Source organism: Oncorhynchus clarkii, chromosome 11 (genome assembly GCF_045791955.1).
Source record: "Oncorhynchus clarkii lewisi isolate Uvic-CL-2024 chromosome 11, UVic_Ocla_1.0, whole genome shotgun sequence".
In the NCBI taxonomy this organism is placed as follows: Eukaryota; Metazoa; Chordata; class Actinopteri; order Salmoniformes; family Salmonidae; genus Oncorhynchus; species Oncorhynchus clarkii.
In genome coordinates this window covers 10,730,845-10,743,468 of record NC_092157.1, presented here as the reverse complement: position 1 = coordinate 10,743,468, position 12,624 = coordinate 10,730,845, and the positions used below count along the sequence as shown (strand labels likewise).

The 12,624-nt window shown below is 42.6% G+C and overlaps 1 protein-coding gene across 16 annotated transcripts in view; it reads left to right on the top strand.

The window, feature by feature from the left end:
- Positions 1-12,624, top strand: part of LOC139420190 (band 4.1-like protein 3) — a 129,030-nt gene that overhangs the window by 21,381 nt on the left and 95,025 nt on the right. Inside the window, exon 1 of one of the 16 annotated variants that reach the window (XM_071170001.1) lies at positions 8,520-8,617. The exons of 14 other annotated variants lie outside the window; for them this stretch is intronic. The gene's annotated coding sequence lies outside the window, so the exon portion shown is untranslated. Of the gene's footprint in view, positions 1-8,519; positions 8,618-12,624 lie in introns of those variants that run through there. One more of the 16 variants, XM_071169991.1, reaches the window with a different exon arrangement.

The following is a 12,624-nucleotide window of genomic DNA, read 5'->3' as shown; positions in this document are numbered from 1 at the left end:
TCTTCCTTTCCTGTAGCGGTCCTCATGAGAGCCAGTTTCATCAAAGCACTTGATGTTTTTTGCGACTGCACTTGAAGAAACTTTCAGAGTTCTTGACATTTTCCGGATTGACTGACCTTCATGTCTTAAAGTAATGTTGGACTGTCATTTCTCTTTACTTATTTGAGCTGTTCTTGCCATAATATGGACTTGGTCTTTTCCCAAATAGGGCCGTCTTCTGTATACCACCTAGGGGTTGTCGATATGAACAAAAATTCATATCACAATATTTTCCACTGTCCGGACGATAACAATGTAATATCACGATAAATTGTTTAAAAAAAAACGTTTAAAAAAATTATGATATTGCTTTATCCTTGTAGAAACAGAAAGGGGGCATTGCAATTTTTTTTTATATATATATATATATATATATATATATATATATATATATATTTTTTTACTTCTGTGGAAAACCTGTGCAAACTTGAAACATTAACAAAGGTATACGAGTTAAATAAATATGCAGTAAAATGTTATACAAAAATATTTAAAGTACACATTGCCCTTAGTGCTAAATGCTCTCTCAGAGGGCCAACTTGTTTGACCGAAAGTCGGCAGTGGGAGAGAAGAATGCAGTGTTACGGATTCCGTTGGCAACTCTGTCCCGACATTCTGTGGCTCGCGATCTTGTATCTTGGGTCTGAAGTTCGAATCAACTTTCTGAAACCGACTTCCTCCACAGTTTGAATTGGTTCCATGTCTTTCGCTATGTGATACGTAACTGCACTCATTATCTAATTCCACTTGTTGCTCTTCTTGTCATAGGGAGTACCACTAACGAATGATGCCTTGCGTGATAGCTGAGTGAGGGTCTGTAGAAGATGTCTCGGGGGTTTGTTGCACGCATTCTGGTAGATTCTTCATATTCGCGCACATGCAAGGTTTTCAGGTGGTGAAAAATATTGTTGGTGTTTCCACCTTTGGCTAGCGTCTACACGACTTACACAGTATTGTTTTTTTTGGTCGAGATCGAATATCGTAACGCCAAACCAGTTACAAACGTCAGAGATTCATGATTCCAAAAGGTTCTACAGCTGCAACATCGAGAGCATCCTGACTGGTTGCATCACTGCCTGGTACGGCAACTGCTCTGCCTGCGACCGCAAGGCACTACAGAGGGTAGTATGTACGGCCCAGTACATCACTGGGGCTAAGCTGCCTGCCATCCAGGACCTCTATACCAGGCGGTGTCAGAGGAAGGCCCTAGAAATTGTCAAAGACTCCAGCCACCCCAGTCATAGACTGTTCTCTCTGCTACCGCATGGCAAGCGGTACCAGAGCACCAAGTCTAGGACCAAAAGCTTCTCAACAGCTTTTACCCCCAAGCATAAGACTCACTTTAACTGATCCTACATGTACATATTACCTCAAATAGCCCGACTAACCAGTGCACCCGCACTCTGTACCTGTACCACCTGTTTATAGCGACTGTTTTTTTTTTTTTTTACATTTCTTTACCTAATTATTGTTTACCTAATACCTATTTTTTTACTTAAAAACTGCATTGTTGGTGAAGGGCAGGTAAGTAAGCATTTCACTGTAAAGTCTACTACACCTGTTGTATTCAGCATTTCACTGTAAGGTCTACTACACCTGTTGTATTTGACGCACGTGACAAATAAACTTTGATTTGATTTACTGTCACTTAGGGTTGCACTATCAGTAGCTAGATAGCTTGCTTTGGCTAACGTTAGCTAGTTAGCTATTGGCTGTGTACAAGGGGATTGTTTGAAAGAGAAACTCACATCGACTACAACGAGAGATGGTACTCCCTTATTTCTGCTTATCGTCACCAACTAGTTAACTAGTTAACGAACTAACCACTATCTGTTAACTAATGTTTTCCCTCTACAGTATATGGTTAATTTTCAGAATGAGAGAATATGGTGAAAATGAGGCGTTGCTTGTTAAACAAGTGGATTCAGGGTTAGGGAGTTTTTCCTAGCCACCGTGCTTCTACACCTGCATTGCTTGCTGTTTGGGGTTTTAGGCTGGGTTTCTGTACAGCACTTTGAGATATCAGCTGATGTACGAAGGGCTATATAAATACATTTGATTTGATTTGATTTAAAGTGTAGCTGGAGCTCGGCCTGGCTTACTGTAAGCTGGATGCCACTATAGAGGTGAAAGGAACACCACACACTTTCCCTCTTTCCCACTTTTGCTGGCACATTGTAGAACATATGTCCACAGACAGAAAGTGTACAATGTAATAATGCCAATAATGTGCAGTGTAGCCCAAAGATATTGTTTTTGTTATGTTGAACTTGACAGTAACACGTGTGTGTGTGTGTGTGTGTGTGTGTGTGTGTGTGTGTGTGTGTGTGTGTGTGTGTGTGTGTGTGTGTGTGTGTGTGTGTGTGTGTGTGTGTGTGTGTGTGTGTGTGTGTGTGTGTGTGTGTGTGTGTGTGTGTGTGTGTGTGTGTGTGTTATTTTTTCACACATGTAGCCTTGTGCACTTGATCGATGTCTACTATAGTGGCCACTATAATAGAGCAAAAATAGAATGCCTGTTTGTTTCATTCTATTTCTACTTTAAGATGTTTTGTGTGGCCACAAGCGTTCTATGTAGATCATATTCTTTGTTGTTGCGTTTCCCCCGAGCAGCGTTTTTTTGCGTGTTTCAGTGCCCAAAAAAAATAAGTGTCACCTTTTTGTGCCCTCATCAGTTTGCATCCCTGTATCATACTGTGGGGATATCTTTCAGCTGCAGGGACTGGGAGACTAGTCAGGATCGAGGGAAAGATGAATGGAGCAAAGTACACAGAGATCCTTGATGAAAACCTGCTCCAGAGCGCTCAGGACCTCAGACTGGGGTGAAGGTTCACCTTCCAACAAAATAACAACCCTAAACACACAGCCAAGACAACGCAGGAGTGGTTTCGGGACAAGTCTCTGAATATCCTTGAGTGGCTCAGCCAGAGCCCAGACTTGAACCCAATCTAACATCTCTGGAGAGACCTGAAAATAGCTGTGCAGTGACGCTCCCCTTCCAACCAAGACAGAGCTTGAGAGGATCTGCAGAGAAGAATGAAGAGAAGAAACTCCCCAAATACAGGTGGGCCAAGTTTGTAGCGTCACACCCAAGAAGACTTGAGGCTGTGATCACTGCCAAAGGTGCTTCAACAAAGTACTGAGTAAAGGGTCTGAATACTGATCTAAATGTGACATTTCACTTTTTTATTTTTAATACATTTGCCGTTATGGTGTATTGTGTGTAGATTGATGAGGGAGAAACACGATTTAATCAATTTTAGAATAAGGCTGTAACGTAACAAAATGTGGAAGAGTCAAGGGGTCGGAGAACTTTCTGAATGCACTGTACTTTTTAAATAAATACAAATGATAGATTTGTATAAATTTTTTCCAAAATGCCAATGTAATTCAAGAACGGCCTTAACACAATAAAGGGCTTTGCATGGTCGGCTTCAGCTCAGACTAGACACGTTTTAGAAGACAGTTTGTTTTCTGTCTTTGAAAATGATTAAAAAGCTAATTCAATGTTCTTATCTCTGCCACTGCTTCTCCTCCACCTTCTCACTCTCCACCTTCTCACTTACCTTGTGTTTTGACAGGTATTTCTTGAAGCATACTTAGTCATTAAGTTCCTGATTAAACCGTGATTGACTTGCCCCTCACGACAGATGCAGTCAAGTGTTTAATGAATCCCCCTCGGCTTGCCTATTTTTCACCCGATAATTAGGTGTCTATTCTAATGAGTCGTACAGTTGTGACGAAGAGCGACAGGAGCCCATCAAAATGACACCCGAAACACTGGAGTTGACTGGCGTTTCCTTGGTGACCCGGGTCGTGTTCATTTGGCACCAAATGGAGAGAGAAAAATGACTGAAACAGGTAGGGACTACCTGGACTTGTTCAATAAGGAATATGCATCTTTGTTTTCCGTTGCTCAATGTTTTAACACCACAGGGTGTTGCAGGGTTTTACAGGTGGTGCAGGTTTTTACAGGGTGTTGCAGTGTGTTGCAGGGTTTTACAGGGTGTTACAGGGTGTTGCAGTACAGCAACAGGATGTTGCAGGGTTTTACAGAGTGCTGCAATGTATTGCAGTGTGTTGCAGTGTGTTACAGGGTGTTGCAGTGTGTTGCAGGGTGTTACAGGGTGTTACAGGGTGTTGCAGTACAGCAACAGGGTGTTGGAGGGTGTTGCAGGGTGCTGAGCGTGCTACAGGGTGTTGCAGTACAGCAACAGGGTGTTGGAGGGTGTTGCAGGGTGTTGCAGTACAGCAACAGGGTGTTACAGGGTGTTAGAGGGTGTATCAGGGTGTTGCAGTACAGCAACAGGGTGTTACAGGGTGTTGGAGGATGTTGTAGGGTGTTAGAGGGTGTTGCAGTACAGCAACAGGGTGTTAGAGGGTGTTTCAGGTTGTTACAGTACAGCAACAGGGTATTGCAAAGTTTTGCAGAGTATTAGTGAGGTCGGGTACTGATGTCGGGCGATTAGGCCTGGCTCGCAGTCACCGTTCCTATTCATCTCAAAGGTGTTCGATGGGGTTAAGGTCAGGTCAGTCAGAAGTTCTTCCACATCGATCTGAACAAACCATTTCTGTATGGACCTCGCTTTGTTCATGGGGACATTGTCATGCTGAAACAGGAAAGGGCCTTCCCCAAACTGTTGCAACAAAGTTGGAAGCAAAGAATCATCTAAAATGCCATTGAATGGTGTAGCGTTAAGATTTCCCTTCACTGGAACTAAGGGGCCTGAACCATGAAAAACAGCCCCAGATCATTATTCCTCCTCCACCAAACTTTACAGTTGGCACAATGCAATCGAGTAGGTAGCGTTCTCCTGGCATCCGCCAAACACAAATTTGTCCGTTATTCATCACTCCAGAGAATGCGTTTCCACTGCTCCAATGATGGCGAGTTTACACCACTCCAGCAGACGCTTGGCATTGAGCATGGTATTCTTAGGCTTGTGTGTGGCTGCTCGGCCATGGAAACCCATTTCATGAAGCTGCCGAAGAACAGTTCTTGTGCTGACGTTGCTTCCAGAGGCAGTTTGGAACTCGGTGATAAGTGTTGCAACCGAGAGCAGACGATTTTTACGCGCTACGCGATTCAGCACTCTGAGGTCCCGTTCTGTGAGCTTGTGTCGCCTACCACTTCGCGGCTGAGCCGTTGTTGCTCCTAGACGTTTCCTCTTCACAATAACAGCACTTACAGTTGACCGGGGCAGCTCTATCAGGGCAGAAATTTGATGAATTGACTTGTTGGAAAGGTGGCATCCTATGACGGTGCCACGTTGAAAGTCACTGAGCTCTTCAGTAAGGCCATTCTACTGCCAATATTTGTCTATGGAGATTGCATGGCTGTGTGCTCGATTTTATACCCCTGTCAGCGACGGGCATGGCTTAAATAGACGAATCCATTCATTTGAAAGGGTGTTCACATACTGCTGTATATATAGTGTAGCTAGTGCTACCATATGGCATCATTCTCACTTGCAGGAACCTGGCTCACCGTTCAGACCTCGGCTGCCAGCTGGAGGAGTTAGGTTGGCCTTCACAGAAATGCATCAACCACTAAATGAGGCTTGGAGTCAGCACCGCTCAGGCAACCCTTCACATTTTCTGAAGGGTCTGAGTCAGAGTGCTCAATCTCTGGGAACCTTCCAACCCATTTCCTTCTCATCCCACCTATCGAAATTTGTTTTTTTGACGTCCCCCCAGGGTGGTTTGGGGGGGGGGGTTGGGGGGGGGGTGTATGAGGATAGTCAACAATCAGCCCACTCTCTCTTCTTTGAACTGATGGAACTTGTGTAGATGAGATGACATCAGAAGTCAGACCCTGGAAAAGCTAATAATTCAATTTCAGATTAATCGTACTGGATCAGCAGGCCGTTAATAGGTGTTAACTTATCAATATATGCCTTGTGCTTTTGGGACAGTGTCCTGGGTGGTCAATGATATAATTATATAACGTTTTCACTTGGAAATCAGCAAGTCAGATATTTCTAAGGGAATGTAGTTTTAGGATGTTTGTGTACTGTTATTCATCTTTTAATTCAGGGTTAGCTTTTCAGCTATCTAATACAGATGTAGGAACTTAATTTGAGTCCGTTTTCTACAGCAGGAAAGTAATCCTGCAGCAACAGAAAATGTGACTTGTTATGTGGATTATAATGAATGGCCATTTTTGTAGCCGTTGATACACACCACTGGAGGCTGGTGAGGGGAGGACTTCTCATAATAACGGCCGGAATGGAGCAAATGGAAGGGCTCATTACCACGAGCCTGTCCTCCCCAATTACGGGTGCCACCAACCTCCTGTGATATACACTATATATATATATATAAAAGTACACTACCTGACACAAAGTATGTGGACACCTGCTCATCGAACATCTCATTCCAAATCATGGGCATTAATATGGAGTTGGACCCCCCTTGGCTGGGGGGGGGCTCCACTCTTCTGGGAAGGCTTTCCACTAGATGTTGGAACATTGCTTCAATTCAGCCACAAGAGCATTAGTGAGGTCAGGCACTGATGTTGGGCGATGAGGCCTGGCACTCGGCGGTGAGGACTGTCAGCAACGGGTGTGGCTGAAATAGCCGAATCCACTCATTCGAAGGGGTGTCCACATGCTTTTATATATATAATGCATGTGGACATTCCTTCAAATTTGTGTATTCAGCTATTTCAGCCACACCTGTTGCTGACAGGTGTATAAAATCGAACACACAGCCATGCAATTTGGCTATACTTTTGGTCATCTAGTGTATTTTTCTGAAGGGAAAATCAAGTCTGAAATTTCAAAGGGGAAATGACACAATTCAGAAGCATTTTTAAACCTCAAATACACTTCAAGTTTTTAATTTCCAACAGTTCATAAAAGTTCTGCAACAGGGTGATCAAATTAAGATTTTACACATGTAATATGCCTGTCATACAAATTATTTTATTAAATTAGAACTTTTTAGCATATTTTAGCATAAAAGGGGAGGTTCATCGTCGTTTGATCTGGTAATATGACCGTAAATGTTTCTAAGTTTAATCATGTTTGCTGGCTTCATAATTCAACTTTTAATCTAAGCAATCTGCACACACAATATTGTTATGAATCTTAATTTTGAGCAGTCTAAACTGATTTATAATTTGATGGTTTTGTGGTCATTAATAGCACCAGACCATATCAGCTAATGCACTCAGGTCTGCAGAGCATTATAATTGTATTTTCAGGGGCATTTTCATATAAATGAATATCGCAAATAGAATCAAGACAATCTGTCTGAATAGAAATGGCCCCAGATGGCCCCCTCAAGGTCATTATCAGACTGAACTGAAGGTCAGGATTCGGGGTTGTCTTTTGCACAATAACAGTAGACAGACATTATGTTATGCATTTGGTGTGCTGTGTATGGTTTCAGGTAGTAGTTATGAGTTGTGTTGTTATAGACTATTTAAGCTGTGATGTCGTTCTATGCATCTTAGATAGACGGTAGCTCAGACCTCAAAAGATTGTCATCCCATTAGCTTGTTTTTTATGTTAGCTCAATTTTGTTCCTCAACTTTTTATGTCACAAGCCACCACTTTAACAAGTGCTTCCTGAGAGCCAGATAGAAGTGCTTTACAGCTATAGCAAGTTGTTTACCAAAGCTTCAAGGATGCATATGTTGTTCAGAAAAGCTCAAACTTGGAAGCACCCATGGCATCACCCGATGCCCAGCTGTGATTTGAGGTGTGGCACTATGCAACATATAGGACCACCCAACCAAATAGCTCATAATCATGTTATGATCCCAAACTCTGATGTAGTGGAATATCAATGTTGTAACTCAACCTTAAATCAACACCTAGCAACCTCGTCAAGAAGGCCGGACCTCTTGGCGTAACCGTTAAGGTGTTGGCTTGACAGTCGCTCGAGCTGGGTTTGAGACCTGGTCAGGGCTAACTCCCGAATTGGCTACAATGGTGTTAGAAGCGGGATGGTGCATGTGAGGCCATCGGGGAGGTGTGTATGCATGAGACAAGTGTGGGGAAACGCTCTCCTGAGGGAAGGGGTTAATGTAGCAACCTTAATCCAACAACTAGCAACTTTGTTAAGAAGTTTGGACCTCTTGGTATAATAGTTAAGGTGTTGGTTTGACAGGTTTTGGACCTGGTTTCAAGTCCTGGTATTCACTACAATATGTAAATAAGTTGAAGCAAATTATTTTTTTCATTTAGATTTATTTAATAGATAATAGTAATCTAAAAAGTATTACAGAAGTTTGAATAAGTAGTCTATGTGTTCCCCAAGGTCAGTTTCCAATGTGTGATAGCTCTTATTTATTTTATTAGGACCTCTCAATTGGAGGAGGGGGATTTTGCGCACATATAATAGTATAAACCTGCACCCGGTATTATCCATCTGTGGGTGGGTCGTGTTTTGTCATAAGGTGGGCATCCTTGGCTATCCCAGAATTCCGTTTTTCCCGGTGTAGAGTGTAGCAAGCTATTTTGGCTGCTGCAGGCAGTGGCAGGATGACATAGGGGAGACTTTACCGGTCTGCAGCTAAAGCGTGGAGGAACTGCACCTTAGACCAGAGATTTTGGAGGACACAGGATACCCGGTAAAACGCTACTAACTCCATCTTTCAGAAAGGAGAGTCATGTGTTGAATTCAATAGTCGCACAATAATTGTGGAAAGAGAGAAAATAGTTTCGTTATCGAGGTTTTCATCTGAAAATGTGACGTGCCGGCGTCGCATCATTTACAGTAGGTGACGAAGCAGATTCCTTGCACCAACAACTGCTCAGGTGTAGAGCAACATTAACCTTTAAGACAAATAGAAATGTACATCTTTATCTTTATCTTTAGTCTTTGTATCCAGTGTCCCACATTGTAATTTGAGAAACCATGCATAGGCTGCTGTGTAGCCTAGTGTATGTGTTTAATTTTACTCGGGATACTGTATATTGTCCATGTGATCAAAACGCCCGATGCCTACTGCCTAGTAGCGACTGGTTCAAAAGTGTCTAGGCCAAATAATACAATAATGCACGGAGACTTGCGCATCAGACAAAAAGTTATCGGTTATATTCTGTTTTGAGAGTTGTGCGCTTTTGTGTGCTCTTTACTATTGCGTAATGCGTTACGTCTAGCGGTTTTGTTGCTGGTAGACTAGACTATATCACTGGCGTATAACAGTTATGACTTGCAATCGTGAAGTTCCGGTCTCGGTTTTCGGGATGTGCTTCTGCAATGCGGTGGGTGTGGCCTGGCTGTTCGGTAGATGGAGAACCGAGATGAGAGGAGAGAGGAGAGGAGAGCGCCTATGTGGCCGCTTTGCCCTGGTTTACCCGTCTGATGGGGCGTTTTTCAGCCCACGTCATGGTTAGAGAGTGAGAGCAGATGCTACTGTCACAGGTGATGGTGCATTGTGCAACATGAGTCAGAAAATCTAGGTGTAGTTGGCCATTGTTTACTATTTTTGATTGTGTTTTGTTTTGGTCTCATCTTTCATTATGGGGCACCACAAAGGGGTTAAAAATAGGCATGTGCTTGTGTGTGTAGATGTATAATAAACCATTGGTCAGATTTGTTTTATCATCACTTGATTTATGATGTAGAAAATACAAATTGCACCACAAGAAAATGCCATGACTGACATGAAATGAACTGGATGTTATGATAACTGCCTGCACCACTCTGCTTGAAATGAGATGGATGTTATGATAACTGCCTGCACCACTCTGCTTGAAATGAGATGGATGTTATGATAACTGCCTGCACCACTCTGCTTGAAATGAGATGGATGTTATGATACTGCCTGCACCACTCTGCTTGAAATGAGATGGATGTTATGATACTGCCTGCACCACTCTGCTTGAAATGAGATGGATGTTATGATAACTGCCTGCACCACTCTGCTTGAAATGAGATGGATGTTATGATATCTGCCTGCACCACTCTGCTTGAAATGAGATGGATGTTATGATAACTGCCTGCACCACTCTGCTTGAAATGAGATGGATGTTACGATACTGCCTGCACCACTCTGCTTGAAATGAGATGGATGTTATGATAACTGCCTGCACCACTCTGCTTAAAATGTTTAAAGTCACAGGGCAACTGGAACCTTCTTTATTTTCATAGCCTATTTGAAGAGGTAGGTCATTCAACGTGTGCCCATACCAATACTTACTCTTTCCGATTAGCGGACATGGACGTAAGGTCCACAGAATAGTGATTGTCATGGCTTCCCTTACAGTAGCTGCATGGTAGGGTTGTGTTGTTGTTCCAGTGACGCCTCTTCAGAAGGTGACTCACTCAAAGCCTGTTGATGTCAAACAGAGAGAAAATAAACAAACTGGCACAGATTTCTGTTGTGCTTTTCACTAATACCTGCCCAATATCCTTTATCTTGGCCAGAGCTCAGCCGACCATTGGTCAATATTAGCGAAATAGCTTTCATTTTAACATAGCAAAATGTTCAACGGTTATAAGATTTTGGATAGTAGAAAGTGGCATGGCAGTGCACTTTTAAACCTTGTATAGATAGATCTCTTCAGTCTAGGAGCAGTGGATCTGTACCATTTTCCTTGTGGATGTGTCGTATCCCCGTGTCCCATGACTTTGATGGATGACTTAAAGTGCCTTTATGCTGACTACGGACTACTGCAACAATACTGCTACTGTGCTGAGGTGGAAGGTTACGTGGGAGAATGTCACATACACAATCTCCTATCATAACCAAAAGGTTTATAGTGTGTTATATTCAGGCTATTATTGTAGGGGACCAGTGGACCTGGCATCCAAATGATAATGCTTGGTCTCGATTTGTCAGTCTGTGGACCCTTGTATACATCTTGTACGTTTTCCCATCCTGGATGTTTCCCTGTGTGTACTCTTGGAAAGCGTTGTGTGATTGTGAACAGTTGGTAATCAGCCATGTGTCCTTGCTGAGAAGAGTTAATTGGCTTCGGTCTCCTGTGTCTAGTGTTTCAATCACTGGGATGTAGGCTACAGTGGAACAAGTCACAGAGTAGCAGCCTTCTTTTAGACTACAGTGGAACAAGTCACAGAGTAGCAGCCTTCTTTTAGACTACAGTGGAACAAGTCACAGAGTAGCAGCCTTCTTTTAGACTACAGTGGAACAAGTCACAGAGTATCAGCCTTCTTTTAGGCTACAGTTGAACAAGTCACAGAGTAGCAGCCTTCTTTTAGGCTACAGTGGAACCAGTCACAGAGTAGCAGCCTTGTTTTAGGCTACAGTGGAACAAGTCACAGAGTAGCAGCCTTCTCAGAGCAAAGCAGGAAGAAAGTGAAGCTACTGGGGCATTTCTGTCAATGGCAGGATAAAGGCGTTCGGTTGTGCACCCTTATCTCATCCAAGAGAGTTCACAGTACTTTTAGGCTGCCGCTATGCAGTGTAAGTACACAATTACTGCATGGAGACTAATTTATACGATCAGATATGCTTTATGTAATTTATGCTTAGCAGAGCTTGCTGCATCCACTTGTTTGTGACTCAAGGAGGTGTGTCTTAGCACAAGGGCACCATGGACAGCACCACAGGCTTTGACGAGACAATCAGACCCAGTTCAAGTCCTGTAACACTGTTGTGGGCACTGGAAGGGCCATTGAAGGTCAATCAGGGAGCCTTGTAGGTGTGCTGCTGCTTTGTCATCAGGATAATTCAATGTCATTGAAACAGATATATGCAGTTTCACAAAACACTGCCGTTCCTTTCCCTGATGCAGCCTATGCGTTGAACCATAAGCAGTTTAGAGGAACTTAACACGGGTTATGTAAAGGTTTGGTTGTAACCTTTACGTTACAGCAACAACTAGGAACATAACTTGTTATTGTCCTTATACCACTTTATTCTGTGCTTAATGTGAAGCGCTATCCAAGGTTTTTGGAGGTTGTATCTAGGTTTTTGGAGGTTGTATCTAGGTTTTTGGAGGTTGTATGTAGGTTTTTGGAGGTTGTATCTAGGGTTTTGGAGGTTGTATGTAGGTTTTTGGAGGTTGTATGTAGGTTTTTGGAGGTTGTATCTAGGTTTTTGGAGGTTGTATCTAGGTTTTTCTAGGTTGTATTCTCCATTTCTAATAGTAATACTCTGGCCGTGTATAGGCCTATAGACAGTATATAGGCCTATAGACAGTAAATAGGCCTATAGACAGTATATACGCCTATAGACAGTATATAGGCCTATAGACAGTATATAGGCCTATAGACAGTAAATAGGCCTATAGACAGTATATAGGCCTATAGACAGTATATAGGCCTATAGCTCTATATGGATTATAATCTTCACAGTATGCAGAGCGGCTGTCCTACATTTTTTGAATGACAGCCTTTAAGCACCCTCTGTAATTGTCTGGATCTGTGGATATTACTGTAACATCTAACTCCATGTGGTGCAATCCTGCTTTAGATTCCATGGGAGATATTCTTTACGACAAGAACAAACAGAAAAACAGTTGGAGCTTAATATGCCGATCTGATCAGTACATGCATTTTTCAAAATTAGGATCTAAAATCCAATCATTCAATTTTTTTTTCTATCTTATAATTATTCTATTTTTAGCCATCTTAACCAGGTTCTGTTTGCAGTTAGATGGACCTGAT